The sequence below is a fragment of the Anolis sagrei genome, chromosome 5, assembly GCF_037176765.1.
Source record: "Anolis sagrei isolate rAnoSag1 chromosome 5, rAnoSag1.mat, whole genome shotgun sequence".
NCBI classification, from domain to species: Eukaryota; Metazoa; Chordata; class Lepidosauria; order Squamata; family Dactyloidae; genus Anolis; species Anolis sagrei.
The window spans coordinates 132,638,836-132,655,872 of NC_090025.1; the positions used below are offsets into that span (position 1 = coordinate 132,638,836).

Genomic DNA, 17,037 nt, shown 5'->3' on the forward strand with positions numbered 1-17,037 from the left:
AGCTGTCTACTTATGGTAAAATAACAGCCTGCTTATTGATACAGAAAGCAGTTCTAAATGATGAGATAGTATTTATCCTAAGAGGAAAGGGATTCATTGCTTGATCACTTTTTTGTTCTAGAAAGTAAACTTTTAACCTGAATACAATTGAATAAAGCTGGGATTTCACAGCCATTTCTCACACAGTAAACATAATTTGGGGAATGTTTCACTGACTTTGTAAATGTCCTTTGCAATTTCATTATGCAGTCTGTTGGACATGATCAGGAAATGTGTGTTAGGAAACCTGCTGTACTTAGGAACGTGTGAAACATATTGGAAGAATCCAGTTGATAGTTCAATTTTCTTTGTCCTCTGGAAACAGATTTCTATAGAAATTCCTTTGTTCAAACTGAAGTTTGGTGAGAATTCCTATGGTATTTTCCCCTTTACTTCAATTTGAACATTTAAATGTCAAAATACCAGGCATTTTGTTCCTTTGCAATGCACCAATTTATTGTGTAAGTTTGCAGGATTCTGCAAGAATACAAGAATTTGGTTAGGATAGAAATCCTCTGCTTGACTTACTGGGCAGAGAGAGTGCCCTCTTGCCTGCCATGGTGCTGGCTAGGGGCTTTTCCTGTCTAGAAGCCCCTTTTGCAATAAGAAAGTTCCTGCCAGCTGGACAGCCAGCCAATAGGAGGTGGCCCCTGCTCGCTCCCCAATTAGATGGGGAGCAACCACCTGCTGAGCTTCAGGCAGCCTTTAAAGGGCTGTGCAAGGCCACACAAAGCAGCACACCTTCCGCTGAACCATTCCACTCACCCTTCATAGATATTTAATGTTCCTGTTTATGGTTTTTATTGAGCTTTGTTCCTTTGTCACAACTTTGTTCCTTTGCAGGCGTATGGCATTGGCCCTAGATCTGGCATGCTTATTCCCCGCATTGGAGGGGGAAGCATCCAGTGGTTTACCAGGGGTGTGACGGTAACTGTGTCCTGGTATTGTGCTGGTAGGTAGCAACAGCACCCCCTGGTGTGGTCAAGTGATATCAATCAGCAGCGGGCTGACCGATCCTGTATCTAGGACCCATGCATGGCAGTCAACCCTGATTCTATTCTGTACGCAATAAACAAGTTGTGGCCTTTTGCCATCCCAACTCTGTGTGTGCATTGTAATTGGGTTTGTTGGCAGGAGATGGTGGTCACACATGCCCATGCAAGGGCAAGAATTTACAATATTGGGGAAGGAAAAATTAGTATTCCTGGATGAAAAAAATAAAGAACTCACCAAACCCAACAGAGATTTCAGTCAGTTTGAATGTAACTTTAGTATGTTTGATGGCAATGCAAACTTTTAGCACACGCTATAAACAAGATGACTAAAATCTCTGAAACAGTCAAGTTGAAAACATTACTGATTTAACTGAATTGCTCTGATCCTCTTTACTGTCAAAACACTAAACAATACTGTTGATGCTACAAACAATTCTTTCTCATCTCTGGATAACAGCACAGATGATGTAAACAAATCTTTGTGTGCTTTAATGCAAGCAATTTGAATTAAACAAACAACAGTCACTTTAATTCTCTCTCTTTTTCTCTCATATATACTTATACAAAGATAACACATTCTCACTGTTAGGACAGCAAGAATGAAATTTGATGAACTCTGATGCCTTTAGAGGTTGTGTATTAGAAGGAACTTCAGAAAGTGCTCCTTGACATGCAATCTGATAACAAGTAGCATCTAATGTTAATTTCCCTCTTTTACACAACCATTAAAGGTACAAGAGCTCTCTCCAGTTTTCGGTCTAGGAATCCTATTTGCTATAGATGGCCCACAGATGCTGGTTATTTGAAAAAGGTATTGTTTGTTTTGGGGTGAAAGGTAATATGATTTAGTTAACTAGTAACACTATTTATTAGGAAAAAGCCAGTTTTTGATTTCATTTTCATGAATGCTCCCATTTGAAAATACATGACTATGTGGGTGAATGACAATTTCAAATTTGTGGATCAATGCAGGGTGAACTACAACTTCCATCTTGTTGAGTCAGTCCCCAAAACTCCTCCAGTCTGTTCAGTTGCTGATCAATTCCTGTTTGCTGTGTGCCACTGGAAAGGGTAGGAAATGGTTAAGGGAGAGACAGTGGGCAGGGTCATGCAAATTCCACACAAGGAATCATGAGATGCCTGCTTGTGGTGAAGGAAAGTAAGGTTGCTTACCTGTAACCATGTTTCTTCTAGTGGTTAACTGTGAAATTCACACCTGTGGTATTTCCCTGCGTCCACGCAGCTGACTCGGATCTTTCTTGAAAGCTTTTCCTAATTAGGGACTCCAGCCCCGCCCATCTACTCCTAATAAAGCCAGGCAGCGGGGCTTGGAGCCTTAGTTCCGTACCGCGAAAGACAATCGGAGATAAAAGGCATGACAGAATGTGGGGAGGATGGGCGGGTTGTGTGAATTTCACAGTTAACCACTAGAAGAAACATGGTTACAGGTAAGCAACCTTACTTTCTTCTGCGTGGTACTGTGAAATCCACACCTGTGGTAGACTAGCGAGCAGTCCCACGGATGGTGGGTGTCATGCTAGTGCAGAAAAAAGTACTGCTCTCCCAAAAGCCGTCTCCTTCTTGGCAGCTAAATCCAATTTATAATGGGAGACAAAAGTATGCGGTGTTGACCATATGGCCACCCGACAGATATCATCCAGAGGTACACCGTGCAAAAAAGCCATGGAGGCTGCCAATGCTCTAGTGGAATGAGCATGGATCTGAACAGGTAAGTCCAGTGCTGCCATTTTATAAGCTAGCCGGATAGCTGCAACTATCCAGGCCGCCACCTCTGGGTAGAAACAGGAAAGCCCACAGTATCCCTACGGTACTTAACAAAAAATCGTAGTGAGTTCCGTAATGGAGCTGTGCAGTGGACATAAAAAGCAAGAGCCCTCCGCACATCAAGAAGGTGCAAAGACTGCTCCAGGGGAGTAGAAGGATTTGGAAATAAGGTTGGAAGGACAATGTCCTGAGACATATGAAACTATGATGCTGCCTTAGGTAAGAAGGGAATGTCTGTGCCCGGCATGACCTTATCCTTATGAAATTTCACGTAAGGACTATCGACTCAAGAGCCATAAGCTCGCTAGCACGTCGAGCAAAAGTAAAAGGCACTAAAAATGCTGTTTTCCATGATAGATGGAACATGTCAGAAGTGGCCATTGGCTCAAATGGTGGTTTCATAAGGGCGGAAAGAACAACTTCCAACCAAGAGGGGGGCACAGGCCTACTTGAGGCAAGAAATTTCTAAAGCCTTGCAGAAATTCTTTACAAGAGGATCGGATATAGGAGAGGGAAGAGAATGCTCGCTTCTAAACGAATCTATATTTGCCAGATTGACCTTCAAGAATGATAATGAGAGTCCTGTATCTGACAGAGAAATAAAAAAAATCCAGGAGGAGGGAAGTGGAAGCAGACAGAGGCTGAACCCCTTGCTTTTGTGAAAAAATGCAAAAATGACACCACTTACAAATGTAAGAATGTTTAGTGGCAGGTCTCAGGGCAAGGTCCAAAAAGCCCTTTACTGGTTGAGAGAGGGCTGAGGCTGGATCTGCCACGCCATCAACCGGAACTGAGTAACCTGGGAGTACGGGACTGGGCTGTTGCCCATAGTCAGCAAGTCTGGTCTGAGTGGCAACTGAATGTAACAGCTGCCTGCAACTTTCGCAGAGAAAAGAAACTAAGGCTCCAAGCCCCGCTGCCTGGCTTTATTAGGAGTAGATGGGTGGGGCTGGAGTCCCTAATTAGGAAAAGCTTTCAAGAAAGATCCGAGTCAGCTGCGTGGACGCAGGGAAATACCACAGGTGTGGATTTCACAGTACCACGCAGAAGAAACATGTCGAATCTAAGATGAAATTCTCATGAATGAAAGCATTCCTTGGGTGGTGGGCCATAGTGTTTGGGAGGACATTGGCAGCATTTGGGCTACATGTACATGGCATTTGCTATAACCTGCAATGTCAGTTGAGGGAGTGCCTTAGGAGGCTTCTCAGCACTTGGAACTATAGCCTGTTTTGTGGAGGTGGGAGGCTGTCAGTGTAAGTGGACACCTCCACCACATACACACATACACTTTTCTCACTTTTATTATGTGTATAGATTAGGTCAGGAGAAAGAAAGTAAAAGGCTACATGTCCTTTTCTGGCCTTTCAACTGCTTCTCCAGGGGGTTTTACTCTCTCCGAGAAGTGTGGCCCAGAGGGAATGCTCAGTTGACAATGCCATCACAATGGCAGCATACTCTACATACTATTTCAATGCTTTTAGCTAATAAAGTCCCACAAACCCTTCTATCACTTCATAAAGAAGTATGGGAAAGTTCATCTTCTTATATCCATCACCTATTAGAGGCAAGAGGAGAGAGACAAGGTAGGAATGAAGGGATTATTACCCCCCTCCATTCATGGCTGATCAGGATTGGCCACCACTAGTTATAAAATCAAAGAATATTTTTCTGCAGCTGTACCTCTTCTATTTGATCAGCTCAGGATTATAGAGCCCTATGCATCTCAAAGAAGATAAATTGTCATGGAAAAGAGTTACGTGTCAGTTCTCAACATCACTGCACCTATACTTGTTCATGTTCCTGCATTGTAATATGACTGTGTCATCAACTGAGCTGCCACTGCCCACATTCTCCAGGTGCAAAATTTGTGAAAGTGAGAAAACCATAGGCAGCAACACAAGACTTTGGCTTTGCCCAAAGGCTTACAATACATTTTGAAACAAACTGTTCTGGCACTTCTACTATGAAGCAGTGCTTGAAGCGGTTGACATTAAGTTCTAATTGCTGTAGGGCAGGGATGTTTCATATTAAACAGTTTCATTTGCCATTAGTGTTTAGCACTACTAACGTTGGAATCAAATGTAAAAATACTTAGATCAGACTCATGGAAATCAATGGAATAAGTCAGTCATGATCCAGTCCATAAAGAATGTCTTCAAAAAATTGGGCACAAACTCATGCAATCATTCTATGGCATGCTTCCTACCTTCTTACAATACACTATAAATTTTTTTCATTCTTAGTTCTATACACTGACTTAAATCTATAAGGAAACAATGGTTTGTATGAGGAAAACACATTTTATGAAACATTTAGTGTTCTATAATGTTACATTAAAGTTTTGAAATAAAGTTTTAAGACCTGGAACAAAATACTAAAGATCTACAATAAATAATCAAGTTCCAGGGGAAAATAAAAAAAATGCAGATTTGATAAGTTAATTTTTGAAAACTCTTCACATCAATGCTTATCAAGTGTCAGGAAGGGAGAAAATAATATTTTTAAATAACACTCACGAAACAAAGCACTAGGAAAGTCAGTGTTAAAATCAGAAGAATTTCATGATGTTAAAAGATTTATTTTTTTCATTTATAAGCTCATTATCCAATACTGGCTCAAGAATAAAACTAATTTACATTTAAAGTAAAAGTATGGTCTACTCTTTAAAAGCACAGTGATAAACACACCAATTTGACAATTACATTAATATAGGTATTTGCATAATCTGTCTTCTACACCTGTTCTTAATTTGAAGCAGCTGCAGGACAAATCACATCACAATAATCTGAATGGGTAACTGGTGGTGCCATCCCATAATTTATGCACTCTAGCATTTTCCCCAAGGGTTATTTTTCAAAGCAACATAGGAAGCCCTGGCAGTTTTACATTTTTTGGTTGTTTATATATAGCACTGGTGACCAAGATGAGAATGGACATTTCAGATGAGTCTCTTTGTTGTACTCCGGTTTTCTCAACTGCAGTCATTTTTTTTTGCCTTGAGAAACATTAAACTCAACATTATTACAGATTAGACTAATATACGTCCTATGTAGGGAATTAAGGTGATGGAAAGCTGGCATGTATAATAACTTCTGATTTAATAAGGTTCCTATGCTGTTTACCCACAATAATTAATAAGATACAGACTAAGTTCTTGCAAGCAACATACTTTGAGTCATCTGTCTTTTGCAACAGCTACTACTGGTTGCAATTTTTTAAAAAACACTTGATGAGTCCAGTGTTATTCCTGTTAAAACATCTATTAATTTCAGAGTAAAACGTAATTCAGGTCCAGGCTTTAGCACAGCGGGTTAAACCACCAGCTGCAGAAAATCTTGTCAATCAAAAGTTTGACAGTTCAAGCCCGGGTTGGGGTGAGCTCCCGCCATCAGCCCAGCTTCTGCTCATCACCAGATCGAAAACAGCAACGTGAGTAGATAACTAGGTACCGCTTTAATTGGGGAGGTGATTGGATTGGGAGGATATCTACGGACAACAGCAGCTCCTTGGCATGGAAGAAGGAGCAACAGCACCTCCCTGTGGCTGGAGTTAAGCACAGCCTCCAGATGCAAGAGATGGGAAAGCCTATACTTCTGTTTATGTATCGTCTGCCCTTGTTAATTGCATAAGAGTATTGCATGTTTGCCATATATGTGTTCTGTAATCTGCCCTGAATCGCCTTAGGGAGATAGAGGGGAATAAAAATAAAGTATATTATTATTATTATTATTATTATTATTATTATTATTATTATCTGACTGTGTTTTGATTCTATAAGGGTTTTTTTTTTAAAAAAAAGGTATGCCAAAACTTTGATATTATAATTTATATTTTCAGTATTAATCCATAAACCCGTATTTCTCAACTTATCTAGGATGCATTTACCCAGAAAAGATTTAGTAACCCATCTCAATTTCAAGTACTGTACTATTCATTGTAATGCCAGCAGAAAAGAAAATGGATTTCTTCAAGCAACTTTTCAATTAAAGCAGGTGACAAGGAGCTCAAAAGTTTATATGTACAAATAGAGTTGCCAGACAATATATGAATTATCGATATAAATAAAAATGTAATGTTTGTTTGTGAAATTAACATATCTCAAAAACCACTGGATGAATTGACACCAAATTTGGACACAATACATCAATCAGGCCAACAAGTGACCATCACTCATAAAAAAAAACACTGAAAAACACAGCAGAACAGACTTACAAAGCAAAAAAACAAACAAAAACTTCATTACAACACATGCATAAATCTATCTATATATATATATATATATATATATATATATATATATATGCATATGCAAACACACATATACACAATTATATAAACACAAAAAACATATGTACACAGACTGGGCCACAACAACATGTGTCAGGGAATGGCTAGTACTTAGATAAAAACTATTGTATATAATAAACTGAATTTACTGAAACCTGCTGAGGACCAAAGTCTGTGCCCAATTCAAATGGTTATTGTTGTTAAGTTACACAATGTGATTTGTAGCTGAGCATAAGACACAAATGTGTACTGATGAGAGGTTACTGTGACCAAAGTTTCATGGAGCCAATGGATTTTTAAAAGACATCGATATTTTAAAATAATTTACCTTGTGAAGTGTTACTGTATGCCATTATGATAGAAGCAGCCTTGACAGTTAGTGAAAAACTCTTTTCTCAGAGTATGCAGTGGAATATCATTAGCTAAGGAGATTAAGTGTGATTTAATAGCACTTATGTTAATGATCTATAAATGTTCTTAAAAAGCATATAAAGTCACAATAATTTGTTTTAAAAACTAGTGTAAGAGCACTATGTAAAACTGTGAATTTTGCATAAAATTAACAACACTGAATTAACTCCAGAATGTTCATCTCTAGAAGCTAGAAACCTGTCTCACTGTCAAACATGCTCACATGCCCTTTAAAACAAAAAATACCTAGTATATTGTACCTAGTATATCTGCTCAGACAGGACCAAACCATCAATGTCCTGTAAGCCACATATCATACCTATAGAAGTTTGGTCCCAGTGATTTCAATGTATACTATGCCCAGGTTAGTGGGACCTATGTTATACCAAGTAAAGAACTTAATATTACACTCTCTAACATCCTATAAAGTCCATGTATTAAACCCCTGCAGGTAGAGAGCAGGTTCATTCCATGAGTACTCCTGTTTCAATTGGGCCTTGGTGTGCTTTGTTCATAGAAAGACACATTGAACCAAGCCAGTTGAAACTATTTATGACTACATTCTGTTTATTTATTTATTTCCTATATTTATACCCTGGCCTTCTCACCCCCGAGGGGGGACTCAGGGCAGCCTCACAAACACCATCGGTGTAATCTGTTGAAAATAATAGAATTGAAATTTATTAACTGGTTCCACTCATTCCATAAACCCAGTAGATGTTTATTCATATGTCCAATAAAATGTAAGGCCACACATTCCCAAGGAAGTATCATAGGACCGTTAACCTCAGTAACAAGTAATTTTAGCTATGTCTGGGATCATTGCATCATTTCATGGCATTCCCATTACTTGGAGCTGGATAACTATGCATTAAAGGAAGATCCTCAACATCCTACATGCTTTAAAAAAAAATAGAGCTTGGTGTCAGCTTGTATACAGATTATCCCAATGGCAAAAATTACACTGTGTGTCTCCCCTTAAATTATTGATGAAATCTTGGAACGGATAGATCTCAAGCAGTTTTTAAGTATTGTATTGTATTGTTTCTTTACATTGGTTAAATACAACCAGTGCATAAATTAACACTGTCTCCAAAGAGCCATTATTTTAATTGTATTAATCTAATCAGCTGTTTGAACCAATACAAGTAAGCTGAATCAAAACTCCCTGTCTAGTTTGCTATATTCTGATTATCCAGACTAAATGATATTTTTCTATGAGAAATTATTCATAAAAGACATTTGAATGTTTTCCATGATCAGAGAGTATTAAGCCAACCCAAAGCTTCTATACAAATGAGAATATCTGCTAGTGAAAAAGCCCCCCTCCTCTCTCTCATTCTGTCTTTGCACAGCAGAATTTCTGAATGCAAACTGGAATTTTTAGATTCATTGCTTTGAGTCACAACAAAACATTTGGCAAGGGGCACTCACAGGTTCTACAAATGTCAGCACATTGACATAAATGACAATGGAACTGGGACACAGCGTTCTCAACTTTGATGGATTTTACATGTTCAGTGAGGAGAGAATATCAATATCTAAACTAAGCATCACGCAGAAGGACACAGCTAACGGACCACAGCAATTGCCTTCTTAAGTCAGACCAGAGTTCCATCTAGTCCAGGTTATTTAAGTCCAAAAAAAGGCAGTTAGGGGTGTTCCTGAAAAGCCTCCTCATAGACCAAAATATATTTAAGAAATACCCATTCCCATTTTAGCTTCTCAGCATCTGGAGTCATACTGCTGCTCCTCTTATGAGATTGCAGTGTTTGGTTGTCATTGTTAAAAATCACTGACAGACCCATTTACCTTCTGTAATCCTTCTAGAAAATCATCTCCCCCAAGTTATGGCAATTAACTAACAGATTCCTTTAGCATTTCAAATGAGAAGAAGTTATTAGACCATTTATAAAGAGGAAATTTCTTTGATTATAGTATATATAAATAAATTGTAATCATGACTTTCAATTTGCAGCTCTCTATTGTCCTATTATTTTATATAAAGAAAATATTCTTCATTGTATCAACTTAGATGCCTTCCAGCTTTCACCTGAGAATGTGCAGTAACACCAGTGTCAGGGAGATGTCAAGATTGCAACTTTAAGACAATGTGCCACTATCAGAAGTGTCAGCATTTTTAGAGAGTGTTAAGTTGCATTTCCACCTTATATTATCTCATTCCATTTTAGTGTATGTTCAAAGATTTTCCACGTAATATTTCTATTTCATTACCTTACCAATTTTCAATCTCTATTTCTTAGAGTGCAATTTCAAACTTATAGAAAGGACATTCTAAATTGCTGATACAAATCCAGAAAGTAAAGTTACTTTAAAAATGTGTGTGTTTGTGTGTGTGTGTGAACTATTTGATGGAAATACTAATAAAGCAGAGTTATTGGCTGCTGGTCCACTCATAGCACGTTATCAGGAAAGAAAAAAATTGTAATAAATGGGTACTAGTATGGGGCCACTTCTCTTAACACCAGAGTAACCTCCCCCAAAACCCTGCACTCACTCACACCAGACAACTTAAGAAGAATTGATCAAGATATTAATGTTACAGGTACATTGACCAACAACACCTGTTCGAGCATTATATACCTCCCCACCCAGTAGAACTTTATCCTGCTACCACAATGTTTACATCTTTCTACTTATCTATAGCTGGTAGTGAGGAAAGGGGCAGACAACATAGAACATCCTGATCTCAGCATATGGTCAAAATCTACTAGATATTATTATGGAGAAGGAGACTCTTTATGTACAGTTCTCTGTATGTTTGTTTGTTAATAGCCTCCTTACTATTACATTGATACTTTTCCTAAATATGTAAAGCAAGAGATATAATTTTGTCTAATAATGGAAAAAAGCAGTCACAATTACTAACTGAGAAAAGGACTCTATGTTTTTGCTGGCAAGCACTGGAAGGTAGGTGGCAGACAGGGCATACATACTAACTTTCTTGAAGGAACCAACAAGTAATTTTATTTTCTTGAACTATGAGAAAGTCAATGCTATGGAATCATTGAATTTGTCATTTTACGTAGTCTTTAGCAAAAGAGTCCTAGGGTTCCATAGCACTGAGCCATGGCAGTTAAAGTAGTGTCAAAAAGTATTAATTCTACAGTGTAGATGGCCCCTTGGTTAGCTTGCACCTCCCCCTCAAGTTTCTATATGAGTCTTCCTCCCTAAAAGGGAGAACTGAGAATGATGAACATGCAGTCCTCATTTCATCTATAACTTACAAATACTGAAATCACTGGACAAAGCCTAACAGCTGCTCAGTTTAAAGGAAGGAGCATGAAAAGTATACCATCATTCTAAATGACAAAAGTGCAGCCAGAGATCCAAATAAATAAACCACCAGGAGACTTGGTTTGCTGTTTGGGCAGTTTCCTGGGAGCCCACAAAAATGGAATACAGGCCTTTGGAAAACATAACAACTTGACTATTTGCTGTGCTGGTTGAGAAACCTAGAAACAGACTTCCAATGGGCTAATCCAATACAGAAAACCAGTCCAACAAGAGAGCATGGTGAATGCTCACATAAACTTCTGAAAGATCTAAATGCTTAGCAATCTTTCTGTCCTTCACTGAGAACATGTTGTCAGTCAAGTCTGAAACAAGACTGAAAAGGATCTGGATATTGTTTTTTCTCTCAAGAATGTCTGAAACTGTTTAGCCACTACATGCTTAAGCAATTTGCCCCAAAATGGGATCCTGGTGATGGGCAATACTTTCGCCCACATCATAGTCTTGTGAGTTCCTCTACAAGAGAAAGTGTGTTAAAGCCTCTTTCAAATGTCTCATTATGTCTGACACAATGAGGCAGTTCTTATTCTTGAACCCATCCAATCAGTTTATCTCTATGAGACAGTACCAATAGGAGTGCTCCATTCCTCTCACTTTTTCAAGGACATACCCTACCACATATGTAGGAATTATGTACAGTGCAGTAGGGCAATCAGTTTGACTGTGTTCCCCACACTACTGAATCAGCTTGAAAAAAAAAGACTTCCTATAACTTCACTGTTCCTGTGAGCAGCAGGTTAAGAATTGAATGATTTTCAGTAGAGAAGCGAAGTTGGGCAAGTCAGCTTCAAAGGAAAGCATAGACAAACCAAGAAAACCCTGTGATAGGGCCACCTTAAGATCGTTGTGTACCAGAAATGATGTGAAGGTATAGAACATCAAAAATGTAAAGGTGAGGACATACAGAAGGATGCATACAGTCAGTTGTATAACTGTAGCTGCTAAACCAATGAAATGAAGAAATAACTTTTAAGCTGTTATACGTCTATACATTAATCATTAAGTAAAGGAAGAGAGACTCGGATAGCCATTCATCGTAACAAGGCTATAGCTAGAAGGAAACAGTAGTGCTTGCTAACAAAACCAGTAGTTCTTCATACAGACAGCATTACATTAGTTATATCTTAATGGCAAAACAGCAAAAATGGTTCTCATCACGTACAGTAAAAATATGTTTTTAATTTATTTTCATAAACCACAGACTCATTCACACTTCCAGGCAACCTACACAGAGTAGCCAAGGACTCAAGCTTAAATGTGTCTAAAGGCATTGTTTATGTGAACACCTGAATGAAAGTCCAGCTATTCCAAAAAGTACAGCTATCACTATGGAAACAGGACCAGTTTTGTTGGTGGTAACAACATGATGCCAGTGAATAACACAAGAACAAATTGTCGTATTTATTTTTCAAAGGGTAGGGCTAAATTAAGTACCAGATGCTGAGGAATGCAAATTCTTTCTACCATTACAATAAAATCATTTTAATGTGGTTTCCTAAAAGAAAAGTCAATTTTAAACACTGGTTTCAGTAACAACGCATAAATGTTACATGATAATAACTTTTTGCTATGCAATTTCCTCCATTTCCTTTATAACTATTTTTGAAGATCCTAATTGAAATGCATGGAAGGAGAAAGGAACTCTACTAAGTAGTTCTTAGCATGTTGAGCAAAACTAAATTTTCCAAAGGACATGCCACTCCAGTTGCATTGCCTAGAATAAGTGACTCAAGTTGCTACAGAATGGCAACCAGCCATATGTTGTCTACCTAGCAGTATTCAAACATTTGTGTATGCATTAACTTACATTACAAAGCCATGTTATTCTTCAGTAGTTGTATTCAGCTGTAATGCCAAAGCATTGGAAGATAATAAAATCATATGCTGATATTTGCAACTCACTAATTTTATCATTATGTACAGATGAAGAGCTAGTTAGTTTTCACTTTTGTTTCACGGAATGTGTTACAGCAACCTTTTACTCCTCTGACCCCCTTTACATCTACACACAGTTGTCAAGCTCCCTTCCAAACATAGAAAAAAATCTAGATAAAATGTGTTGTTAATGTGCATATTTTTGTTCGCACTATTCAGATCTTAACAGTTTATAACGAAATAAAATCATTCAACTTTAAAACAGTTTTATTTAAATAAGCATAATAACTAACTCAATACAAAATATTATTACAAGATGATTTTGCACAAACACATTCTCTTTGCTCTGTAACCCTCGGGCCTAACAGAGCACCAACAGCTGGGTCCACCAAACTTTTACTCAGAGCCAAGCCCTACAGTGCCCAATGAAGCTTACTGTGACGTAAATAACATGCCCTGCCTCCTCTCCAGCACTCTTCCGACTGAGGGCAGAGAGAGCACTGTGAAGACAAAGCCAAGGACACTGAGAGGGGCACATTGTCATCCTTCCTGAGTCTCATTTGGCCACCCTTCTGCTTTTTTTTTTTTTTTTTTGCCTTTCCTCAGTCCCTTCCTCCTTCTCCTTCTCCAGCATAGCAGTGAGAAATGGGCAGCCACAACATGGCAAGTCAAGTACTGGTAGACTGGATTTCCCTGGCTGCTCCTGCTACCATGATGCTTGTTTGCTTTCAGCTGCAAGAAAAAGTAGTAGGAAATGAAAGGAGGAGATTAAGGAGGAGGTGGAGGGAACATATTATCTTGTCTGGGCTATGGCAGGAAATAAAGAGCCACACAGACAGCAACAAAATGGAGATGCTGCAACTAAAGATATGAAGAGATCCAAAAAAAGATTGCATCTCCTCTTGAGCATTCATTCTCCAGATCATCCTTCTTCTTTAGGTAAAATATATACTGGTATGTGTAAATTTACCACAGTTTGTATTGTTTTGGTTTTAATGATAAACCATGGCTAATTTGAAACAGAATGCCAGTGCTTCTTTTCAAAACACTCCTAGAAATGGGGGATGCATAAGCCAGAAACATGTCCAGTTTATGCCTGAAGTACTAAACTATAGGAACACTATACAATTCTTTAGTGTTAGTTCTAAATAAAGACAATATATATTGTGATAACGTATATTTTCACCACTTTTATTTATAGATAAAAGCTTCCTTTCCATGTAACTCAAAACTACATGTTTAATATTTGTATTTCTTCTGATTTTTTTTCCTTTTGAAATAATTAAATATAAAAATACCACGAGCTTATGTAAATGGTATGGTTATCTCTTTCTTCTTAACACTTGGTAAATCATCTGCAATTTTTGTTGTAAGATGATGCATTGTGATTTTCAAAGCATTTAGTGTGAGCGTGTGTCTTCCACATATTTTCTTGTCCCTGCTGGCTAATAAAATAAACACCAAGTAATTAAACCTATAGGTACATTTCATTTCCCTAACACCAACTTTATATAATGATTACTTCAATTAAGCATTCATGCTAAACAAACAAAGCTTGCTTTAACAACCCAGTATTCCATACAGCTTGATATTTATACAACGCATTTGGTACACAGAGAGCTTAACCCTTCGCTTTCAGGAGTCATGATTTCCTGACACATCACTTCCAATGCAAAATGTGAAAGTACTAACAACAGAGAAAACAAAGCTTCTGGCATTGATAAGCCATGGTTTTCTACACTAATTTCTATAGCTTACTACATGTATCAAAGGAAAGACACTGATCCAGCTATAGTAAAGCAAAACACTCATGATGCAAAACCCATATTTTAAAAGAGAAATTTGCAGATCATAGGGGAAAATCCAAATAGTTGTCACTCATCTTGCACTAGGATGGAAATGAAGATAGAAACTGAGATGATAGCTAGATCTAGAAATGGTTGTGTATAAAATACAGAACCTATCAGAATCTGGAAAGAGCAAAAAGGAAGCCAGTTTTGTAGATGACACCCAGTTATTCTGGGAAGAGTAATCCCCAGAAGGAAAGTAAAAATATAGCTCAATGATATCTGAATTGATGGTATCTAAAGTGAATTATTAACAGGAAAATTATTGTTATCTGAAACAAATACCAAAAAGACACATCAATGCACTGTGGAGCAGTAATGAAAAGGTTAGGAAAGAATTTGAAATAAATCCCACAACTATTGTAATGAATTTGTGTGAATATACTGGTCAGCCTTGTTTGGAATATGAATCACCATTCTAGTCTATCTTATCTTTAAAAAGAAAAGCAAGAAAAGGTACCCATAGAGTTGGCAGAACTGTATAACAAAGCTAGAAGTGTTAGTTAACTGTTCCAGGGAGGGAACAGAAGGAAAAACAGTATACCTAAATTTCAAATATTGACTCAGAAGATTGTTGCTATCAAGCCACTGTTTATTTTTTAGCATTCAGTAAGGAAAGATTAGAGGCCTGAATACATAGTGTGGAATTGTCCTTATTGGGATCACAGGAAGCTGTCTTACCATGTTATCACACTGGGGCTTTAACGCAGGCTGCCACGTTCTTCTGTTATCTGCAGAATTCTGGGAAATGTGGTTTGGGAAGGTGAGGCACCCTGTAGAAGAGTATTCAAAAGGCCCCACCCAAAACTACATTTCCCAGAATTCTGTAGGTGGCAGAAGAACAGGGCTGCTCACATTAATGACCCAGTGTGAAAATGTTGTTAGATGTTGTCACACCATTCGTCTATCTATATGGGCTACAATGACTGGCAATGGATTTAACATTGGCTTCTTTTTCAACTTTACTGGGGATAGCAGGGATTGAAACAAAGGCCCTCTGCATGTAAAGCATATGCTATACTACAGAGACACAATTAACTTACTCTAATAACAGATTCATTTATTTTTTATTTTTTATTCTCACTTTCATCAAATTTAAATAATGTGGGCCTACCTTCTGATATGCACCATTCATACACTATATTAATCCTAAGTGGATTTCTTTTAAAAATCAGGATATCCTTACTTTTTATATCAAATATTTTAAACACTCACCAAAGTGAGGGTGCTGATAGAAAATTCTCCACTGAAATACAGTTTTTTCACACACAATTCACTAATTATGTTTTAAATTCAGTGGAGTTTAAAATATTTCTGAGTTTAACACTTTCATACATATTAGATGACTCTGCATCCATATCCAGAGATTTCAAAGCTAAACTTTAGGTTTCATGTAAATGTTTTAAAATTAAGTTCTAAATGTAACATGAAGCCTTAACACATGGCAGCAAGTTCATTTATAGCTAGTATTAGCACTGCTGTACTAGATTGTAATGGGTACCATTCATCTTCCAAAACATTTATCTGTAGTCTAAGTAAAGATGTAAATTAGTTAATGAGCATCACAAACATGATGTTTTCAACAAAAAAAAAAAGGAAAACACTGGTGTTTTTCTAGAAATAACTTCAGGTTTTGCTTGAAGCACATATTTTTGAAAAAAAACACAGAATAAGTTCCAAGCATTGTTATGTTACCCCAATGTCTCTCAAGATGTAAAGAAACATTTCTCTTGCAGTCTTTTTTCAACTAATGGATTTGCCAATATAATCAAGGCCCATTACATGCTAGAAAATAACAAAACTATGTATAAAATGGAACTCGCAATAAAATAAATACCACATTTATATAAATCAGCCCTCCTTTTAAATCAAACTATGGTACACTCTGGAGATGTGAAGGCAAACATTACCTAATGCTCCCCATTTACTTGCTGATGTGTGAGCCAGGTATAACATTTTATTAGGGGTTTTTTATTAGACATATAATGCAGTTCCATTCTGTCTCTATTTGCCAGAACAGTCAATTGTGCCAAAACAGAGGAAATTAGAAACACATTAATGTGAAACTTTAAAGACTGATGGACTAGTTTGTTTCAGTAGACAATTGAATAATAAATATTTACTTCTAAATAAGTCCCACTGAGTTCAGTGTATCTTATTTACAGATTAAAATTCTTAACAATACAATCTATGCACCTTTACTCAGATTCACTGAATAAACGCTAAGTCTGTAGTATGTGTGCTTAGGACTGCAAGATAGTAGCAACTGGACAGTTAACTTTTAAAAAAACCTACTCTACCAACACTGGTTCAAACAACACTTTTGACACAAGGCAACTTAAAATTCTGCATTGACCTGTTAATTTGGCCAAGTACAAACTACAGAACACTGGATATACATTTCTACTCCCCCCGCCCGCAAAAGAAGGACACAAGCCTTCATATTACTAGTTGATGTCAGAAATACAAAAACAAAAACC

The 17,037-nt window shown here is 37.5% G+C and overlaps 1 protein-coding gene across 17 annotated transcripts in view; it reads right to left on the reverse strand.

The window, feature by feature from the left end:
- Positions 1-17,037, reverse strand: part of FOXP2 (forkhead box P2) — a 402,068-nt gene that overhangs the window by 108,831 nt on the left and 276,200 nt on the right. The gene's annotated exons all lie outside the window — the stretch shown is intronic.